This window comes from Strongylocentrotus purpuratus, unplaced genomic scaffold (assembly GCF_000002235.5).
Source record: "Strongylocentrotus purpuratus isolate Spur 01 unplaced genomic scaffold, Spur_5.0 spur5_contig_840, whole genome shotgun sequence".
NCBI classification, from domain to species: domain Eukaryota; kingdom Metazoa; phylum Echinodermata; class Echinoidea; order Camarodonta; family Strongylocentrotidae; genus Strongylocentrotus; species Strongylocentrotus purpuratus.
In genome coordinates, this window is record NW_022145547.1 from 170,947 (window position 1) to 179,773 (window position 8,827).

At 36.0% G+C, this 8,827-nt stretch overlaps 1 protein-coding gene across 1 annotated transcript in view; it reads right to left on the reverse strand.

The window, feature by feature from the left end:
• The window catches only part of LOC587652 (inactive tyrosine-protein kinase transmembrane receptor ROR1), a 63,790-nt gene extending 55,692 nt beyond the window's left edge, over positions 1-8,098 (reverse strand). The window contains exon 1 of the mRNA XM_030988364.1: positions 8,010-8,098. The gene's annotated coding sequence lies outside the window, so the exon portion shown is untranslated. The remainder of the gene's footprint in view (positions 1-8,009) is intronic.
• Positions 8,099-8,827: the final 729 nt, after the last annotated feature.

Below are 8,827 nucleotides of genomic sequence, written 5' to 3' on the forward strand. Positions count from 1 at the left end.
CATCGGATCGATGTCTCATTAATATTCTGAATGTGCAGTTTTATTAACTGCATAATGTTTCTTTTCAGTCTGATCTCATGATAAAACTTCTTTCGAAAGCAATGAAGTTGATAATCAATATTCAAGTACCAAGAGAAATTACAATGATATTTCTTTACAGAAACTTTTACTGGTTCATTATAGAGAAATTGGTTAGGAAATAAATAATAGGACAACAATAAGGTATTTCAACACGTTCATGTTCCTCTAATACTTGTATAAATTGTTAGATATATCAATTTTTCTCGATTTTTAAATATTTTTAATAAAGGTAATATTAATTCATTCAAAATATTTGATAAAACATCATCAAACCATAGTCGGTTTTGATCTCAAAATTTGTGGTTCTAACTATATGAATTTTTTTCTCAATGTCTATGGCTTCAATCTCACAAAAACACAATATTAAGAAAAGAAATAATGATTCATTAGATTATTAACTCTGTTTGTACTATGGTATAAGAGCTAAAGCCCTTTTGGCTCCAAACAGACAATATTTTAATCAGATTAAACCATATTTTTGCTCATCTTCCTTCAATCTGCTAATGGCTACCTCCTTTAAAGAGGCGTCTTTAACAATGAGAGACAAATGACAGGAATAGAGAGAAATGAATAAGGAGGACATCTAGGAAGAAAACCATGCGAGGACGGACAAATAACCCATCTTCAATCATGCATGTCGTATAATGAACTCTCTTTCCCCTATCGCCTTGGGCTCCCCGGTTTAGATTTCACATTCTCATACCTCTTAACATTCAGGCATGCTGATTTCTTGCTCAAGTTCACTCAAGAAAGCACCTTAAAGGTACTATGAAACATTTTTTGAGAGGAAATGAGAGGAGTTGAATCATAGATGGGTATGAATCTCTTATTAAATATATGACAAATGTAATGGAAAGCTTTCATGGTAGAAATATAGTTTCCCGCATATTTTTTATTGATTTAGAAAATTTGCCAAGTAAATGAAGATGAAGTAGGATAACATAGTATAGTGGAGCTTCTAAACCATTGCTTTTTATTTGGAGGGGGTTGCAAAAATAATTCAGTCTTGTTGTTTTGTTTACCTTACTGCCAATATTACTTTAGGAATAATTCGTTACATTCATTTAATTTTTAATATAAGTGGAATAGATAATAAATCTAAACCATGTACATGTACAACTAGTAATGTTCTCTATCTCATAGTACGCAGAGCTCCCTGAATATAAAATGTAGCAAGTTGGTATGATAATGTGACCCACATAATGTATGTTAAACATTCTTCATGAAACGCAATACAAAACCTGACAGATGCAAAGGCAGGTGCAGTGTGAACACTGTATTGGATCTGGTTTATAATCAACAAAGTGTGCAGAGTGACATGGTACACATTCTAAACTGAGTCTGAAGCAATGGACAGGCTGCAGGGGGGGACTCCTGAGGGAGCGCAAAAAACCCTTCTATAGAGGGGGGGGGGGGGGGGACGACTCCCACGGCATACACGGATATCATTTTGCAGCACCCACTGTATTTTCTGGTTAACATGAGACAAGGTGTGTGTAGGGACATGGTAAAACATATTCACAAGTATCAACCTTGAAACTTGAAAAAGAACCTGATACAGTAAAGGATCCTGTGGGGATAGGAGGTGTGCCAGGCAACCCTCATTTTCAAGGGAGAGGGGCAACTCTCCCTGCATGCAGGCACAACATTTGCAGTGCTAGCACCCCCTTTTTTCTGGAACCACTAGTGTAGAGGGGCATGATACAAGATCTCCACTTTTAAACTCTATGAGAACAGAATGCAGATGGGTGAATACAGGGCTCCAAAGTGAGGGCCGCACTGGACACAGGAGGTGCTCATGTAACCCTTATTTATGTCCTGGTTTTGCAGGTAACCCTTCTAGTCCAAAATCTAGGAAGGGACTGGAGATAGGCAAACACTAGAAGGACATGGTGGAAATATCATCAGTTTGGAGCCAAAAGGTCTCATACACATACTGTACAGATTTTACATCCTTATGGCTCCAAATCAACAGACACTATACAGTACTTGGCTGGATGTACGGATGAGATCCTCAAGTATGCATTGATCAGCACCACCACCGGTCAGTTAATAAGGAGAAGCGGTCGTTGCCCCGGCCAGCCTGCTGCTTGAGAGTCCGGTTAACGATTTGACACGTCCATCTCCCACCATTACGCATCCCAATTACCACCACCATCAACCCCCGTGCGACAGCCCAATAATTGGGTCATGAACGGCACAATCTACCCCCTACGGCCGATTGTCAAATATGATCATCGACTCAACGGAGCGCACAGCTTCATCTCCAGATGATGGACTGTAGCTAACTCAAAGACATCACACACCTACAACCTTGTCTGCATGTCTTCAATTTAATTTATCACAGGGTGACACTAAAATAAAACTGTTCCATTCCTTGTCATAGTTTGGAACTGATTATTTAGACTCACATTTTACTTTTCCCCATCCCTGCTTATTTACAACTCTACAATATTTTCTCTGTGCACTTTCCATCTAATATATATCACATCAACATATTGTGTGTTTGGAGTAGGAACAGCATTAACTTTGGGTAATAGTATATGAGTTAATGCCCTTCTGGCTCCAATCAGATGATATTGTCTATAAGGAATCAGAAATGAAATACTTTGACACAGAGATAACGCCTTTCAGGCTCTGAGTAGAGTATCTATCTTTGAAGTGATTTATAATCTCTGCTTTAATTTATCCGTAAAGAATATTTGTAGGGAATCAGTTATTCTACCTTCATTAACTATTTAAGTCTGTTAGTATTCAAAGCACAAATATCAATTTCATAAATGAAGTATGTGCTATAAGAAATAGTTCTACTGTATGCCATTCTGTTATATGTCTGGTTCTGTTCTACTTAGTATATATATATATATATATATTTACTTTATTATTTTATTTTCACCCTCACCCTTCTCTTCTCCTCTCCTCTCCTCTCCTCTCCTCTCCTCTCCTCTCCTCTCCTCTCCTCTCCTCTCCTCTCCTCTCCTCTCCTCTCCTCTCCTCTCCTCTCCTCTTCTCTTCTCTTCTCTTCTCTTCTCTTCTCTTCTCTTCTCTTCTCTTCTCTTCTCTTCTCTTCTCTTCTCTTCTCTTCTCTTCTCTTCTCTTCTCTTCTCTTCTCTTCTCTTCTCTTCTCTTCTCTTCTCTTCTCTTCTTGTCTAGTGACATCATCAAACATTAGATGGTCCTTTATATTCATGAATTGCATCCTTTACTGAACAACCTACATGGTTCAATAATTGCATTTAAGGCTAGTTACAAAGAGAGTCAGATTTGAAAGCATTTCATTGATTATTAAACCTGTACCATTAACAATCTATATTTGTCCTAACAAATATCAATAAGCTACTTGGACCCTCCCCCTAATTCTCAGACACAAAGGGACCAAAAGCATGGTTTTAAATGTTCTAATGCTATTAGGGATTTAAGATCCAATTTGTGATTCTAAATCTCTTGATCTTGTAGACATAATGCCTACAAGCCCTTAGTTTCTATTCCATTAAATGTGAATTACTGCATACACATGGCATTAACATTCTACACATACATACATGTACATGTACCAAACTTTTCAGCCTGAATGAGATTCAGATGAAATCTTTATTTTCTTTTCCTCTTTCTTTCTCTATATGAACTGTATAAAGTTAGTACCTATTAAAGATGAAATCATTGAAACGACATTTATAATTAAGTGGAATTACATGTAATTCATTACTCATCAGTTTTTTTTTTTTAATTATAGAAAGTATCAAACTAACATTTTGATGATTCTTACCTTAATCATTATTCAGCTACAATATATAAGTATGAGAACATCAATTCACGTGAACCACATTTTTAAAACAACTTTTTTGAAATCTCTATTCATGTGCAAAATACCCAACAGATTAATGTACATTAAGATGACAAAAGCATGTATTGATTTTGCAAATTGGGAGCAAAGAGCTAATTGTAATCAATACATTGCAATTTAGAATACCAAATGCCAATTTGCTATGTCATCAAACACCCTCTTGCCAATTATTCTCAGCTCCTTGTAGAATTAGCATGGAAAATGTTTACAAATCAAATATAAGGATCCAAATATGCATGTACAAAATGAAGTTTGTAAAGTGCTTTGGAGATTAAGGAGAGTTCAGGAAAAAAGAGACAAGGGGGGAAAGAGAGATCGAGGGGGATAGGGAAGGAAAGAGAGAGAAGAGAGAAAGAGAGAGGGTGAGAGGGGGCAAGAGGGAAAGTGGGATACATGTAGGGAAAGAGAGAGTGAGAGAAGACGAGAGGTGGACAGAAAAGGAGAGGGAGAAAGAGAGAGAAAGAAAGAAGGAGAAAAGATAAAAAGAAAGACAAAAAGGCCGGAAACAGACACAGAGATCAAGACACACATACATGTACATGTACATGACATACATAAACGAAAAGGGACTACAATCAAATAAGAGAAAGGAGCATATTACATGTACATGTAATTATTAACCATGACTAACCACAATCTTTAAAGACAAAACCCTTTACAAAAATTCCCTCCAATCTGTGCCAATTATAACCCAATACATTACCATCTACTCAAGATCAGTGTCTGTACAACTTGACCTCCCCATTGTAATCAGGATACTAAGGCTGGAGGCTACACTTAACCAGTACCCCTCAAGACTCTTTACTATGTAATCAAAGTGAAAGCAAGAATCAGGCTATCCGACATCTAACTAAAAAGAGCAAATATTGAGATAATGATGAGGGAGGTGAGATGGGAAAGCTGCTTTGAGGCAAGCCAGGGCGCTTAAATAAAAAGGATTCTTGTCTCTTGTTATTGTATTTTAACCAAAAGGATAAAATCAACCTTCAAAACTTGGTTTAAAGTCCAAAAAGGATTGTATCAATAAAAATTAACAAGAGAGAGCTAAACAATCCCTCCTTTGCTAACTTTTCTATGCCTTCCTAAGCTTTCAGCAATTTACTGACTTTTAACAATTTTTCCATTAGTTGCATACTTTATGTAAACTTGGTGGCAGACAAACTAAAATTGAATTATTGTCTCCCTCAGCAAATAGTTTCTTGCTGTTCTATTACAAACCTTATTACCTGTTACTTAATTGCAAATCATACATGAAAATCTTCCATCTTCAGATTCAGCAGGTTAAGTGATCATTGTCATAGTAATCGTGCATTGATCAGTAAATTCCAAAAAAATGAAGGGTACATCAAATTCAGGCTAATAGGTGAGGGGCGGGGGATGCACAACCTTTTTTTCTGCAATATGTGACAGGTTTCAAATGCAGTGTGATTTTTTTTGTTGGTCTAAAAATAAGTTTTGAGCAAGATGAATTTCTGCGCCAGCTGTTCCTTCAAAGGCTTCATGAAACCGAGGTTAGAGAGGTGGAAGAACATGAGGTCAGAGGTCACACGAGCCATGACAAATACGGTTGACTACTGAGAGGGGTGATGGAAAAAAATGATGCAGGTTTGCAACATGTTTACCAAAATAGTTTGATTGCGCTTAAAATATCATATAACTCGCTAAGTGGTATAACATAAGTACTTTAAAAGAACAATAGGACACTGTATCTTCTGGCTGATGAGGGGTACATTATACAATGAATAAATAATATCTTTTAATGTAATTTATACATGGCATTAATGTAATTTATAGATGGAATAAACAACATTTTTATGGAATGTCTCAACTTTGGCACCATCATTGGGGTCTTGATGGCATAGGAATGCCCCAGTCTCTGTATATCGTTCTGCACGTCTTTAACTTTTGTACTTTCTCCATATTTCAAAAAATGTTGTAATCAATACATGTTTGTACCCAAGGAATGGTTAGAATGTCATGATGATTTAATAAAAGATGGGATTTTCAAGAAAGTATGAAGGGCATTACATGATATAATATCAATTTCTTTATGTTAATCATACAGACTTGTTGCAAGGCAGTCTCCTTGGCTGAATATTACTTTTACCATAAACTTTTAGAATCATTTAAAGTCCAAGTTAGGTGTCTATTTTGTATCCCATATGCCATAAAAATTATATGAACATGAAATTGAGATTGAGAGTATTCCTTGGCTTTTTAAATAGCTGGTCCTATCTCTGTAAAAAGAGCTATCAACTTCATAAAGTTATGATGTTATTACTGTCAATTTTGAGAAGTCATGATGCAGCTGGATAAAACAAAAAGTTGATATATATTTGATATTCACTGTGCAGTCAAATATTCAACTGCTGGGTGAGGTTTCATTTTCTTCAAATTCATGAAATTCCATGAAGACAATTGATCATGGTCCTGACACGCATCTGTCACTCCAGACTGGTACCTGATCCCTTCTCATGCTACCCTTGGCCCTTGACTCATTAGTCAGGGTGTCATGAGATATGATATGTGTCTTGGGGGCTAGGAATGGTTCTTGGTAGGAGAAAGAAAAGCTTTACCACCTGAGCTGTTATCACCAATGATAACAATCAATAAAGTACAGCAATGACTGATCAGAGAATACAGGTTTTCATTCATATTGTCAAGTTAGTTTATAAATGTCATATAATCATAAAAATAATGAGAACGATGATGATATCAGATCCTTATACTGTTCTCATATCTGCCAAAATGGTACTCAAAGTACTGACATATATTCTGACGGCCCAAACTCCATTTAAAGAACTCCTAGTGCTTTTGAATAGTTAAAGAATAACAATACAAATGAAAAAAGTCCCTGATCTATGCTAGGTTATCATTAAAATTCAAACAGCATTCTAGGTATTCCTTCTACTAGGTACTAGTGCCACATCTACCCCTGGGTCAAGAGAGGCAACTGTAGATGAAATAGCTGACTTTAAAGTATAAATACCTTCATACCTGCAGGCAAGGACGACAACTTCCCAGTTCTGAAAATCAACACCATTTAGTGTCCCACATACCAATTTAGTAGATGAAACAACTATCATGATGGTCCATTGACACTGTTCATAGCAAATCATATAAACAGTCATCGATCACACTTCGTACCCCATTGAGATCATGGAAATCTGCCTCTATATTCATAAACTTTTGCTAGGGTTTTGAAAGCCTAGCAATGTGTCAGGTTTAATCAACTTGAGCCAAGACAAGTATCATAGAAGGCAAGATCATGACATTGGACCTATTGGTTAATTGGAATTTAATTGCTCTGTGAACTGAGCGCTATCGAGAGAGTGCATGATGGACGTGTGAGGCAGGAAAGGTGAAGAGAAACATTCAAGACACCTAATGCCTCTGGAATGGTGAGAGAAACAGCATTCAATAATAATATTCAGGGTTTATAGCTAGCACATAATATATCAACAATCTCTCTAAAGCAATTTACAGATATACTTGTTGGTAATGACTATCACCAAGTTTCTAAATACGACAACATAAAAAGTAAATATTTAAACAAATCAATGGAGGGCTTGAGGTGACAAAGAAGAAGACAAAGAGAAAAGCAGACAGATTGACAGAGCACAGAATAGAAGAGAGAAAGAGAGAAATCAAGACACAAATTAAGGTAGAGAAAAAGAAGGAACAAATGAAATGAGGAAAGAAAATGATAAAAGAATAGTTGACTGTTACTGCATAAAACATGGAGAGAGAGAGAGAGAGAAAAGAAGTGGAGGAAAAAAAAGAAGGAACAAATGAAATGAGGAAAAAAATGATAAAGAAAAGTTGACTGTTACTGCATAAAACATGGAAGAGAGAAAAGAAGTGGAGAACAAAAAAAGAATTTGAGAAAGAAAAAAAGTGGGGAAAGAAGAAATACAGATGAACAGGAAGGAAAAGGGAAATAATGAAAATGAGATGGAAAGGAAATGTGAAAGAAAATTACTGTTTTAAAAGTGCCCCTGCTAAAGTTCTTACGCTGGGCACAAAATGGAAAGAAAGAGAATGGATATGGAAGACAAAAATTAGAAATTGTAGCTTAGCTTACCCTAGGATTTGCAGTATTTCTAGTGTCTGTCTGGTGGTTGAGGGAGGTACTGGATTAGATGTAGAATAGACCGTAGGAGAACAGGATGCTAAAATGAACAACAATAAAACACGAATACATTAGTTAGATTTTAATGCAAATAAACACTTGGTAAAGTATTAATATACGGGTATAAATCTTTATTCCCACAAGCTCACAACGATTGGAACTATATACAGGAATGTTCTATTTCCATTTGTCTGTACATTATGAAATCATTATATTTTGCCTCAAAATATTACCATTTCACTGACTTCATAAAACAACAACAAAATTATTGTATTTATATTGAGCTGGTGAAGTTGTGATTGAGCACATCTGATCAATTTAAACTTTATACTTAAGCCTGACTTAAAATGTATGGGACACAATAGTCATGCCAATTTTTACATTTAATTAAGCACACTAATAAGGGTTTCATTCTCACATATTCGGCATGATTACTAAACACTTTCCAATACAAAATTAGCTCTCCTTATTATTCAAAAGATCTAATTATCAAAGTAGATCCCCAATTCCTATTTGAGGAGCTGAAGAAATCATATTATATCAACCAATTAAGAGGCTCCAATCTGTGCAAAGCATCATTAATGTATTTCATATAACATGATGGCATCGCAGGTCTGAAGTGCATTGACTGGAGATAACCAAACCCTGACGGGAAAAAACACAAGCAAAAATGAGGGAGCAGCATGCAGTTGTCATGATTGGCTCCCAAATTGACAATGACAGCAGCTCATATTATCCCCCAATACTTTACATTAGGCTTGAATTACAAG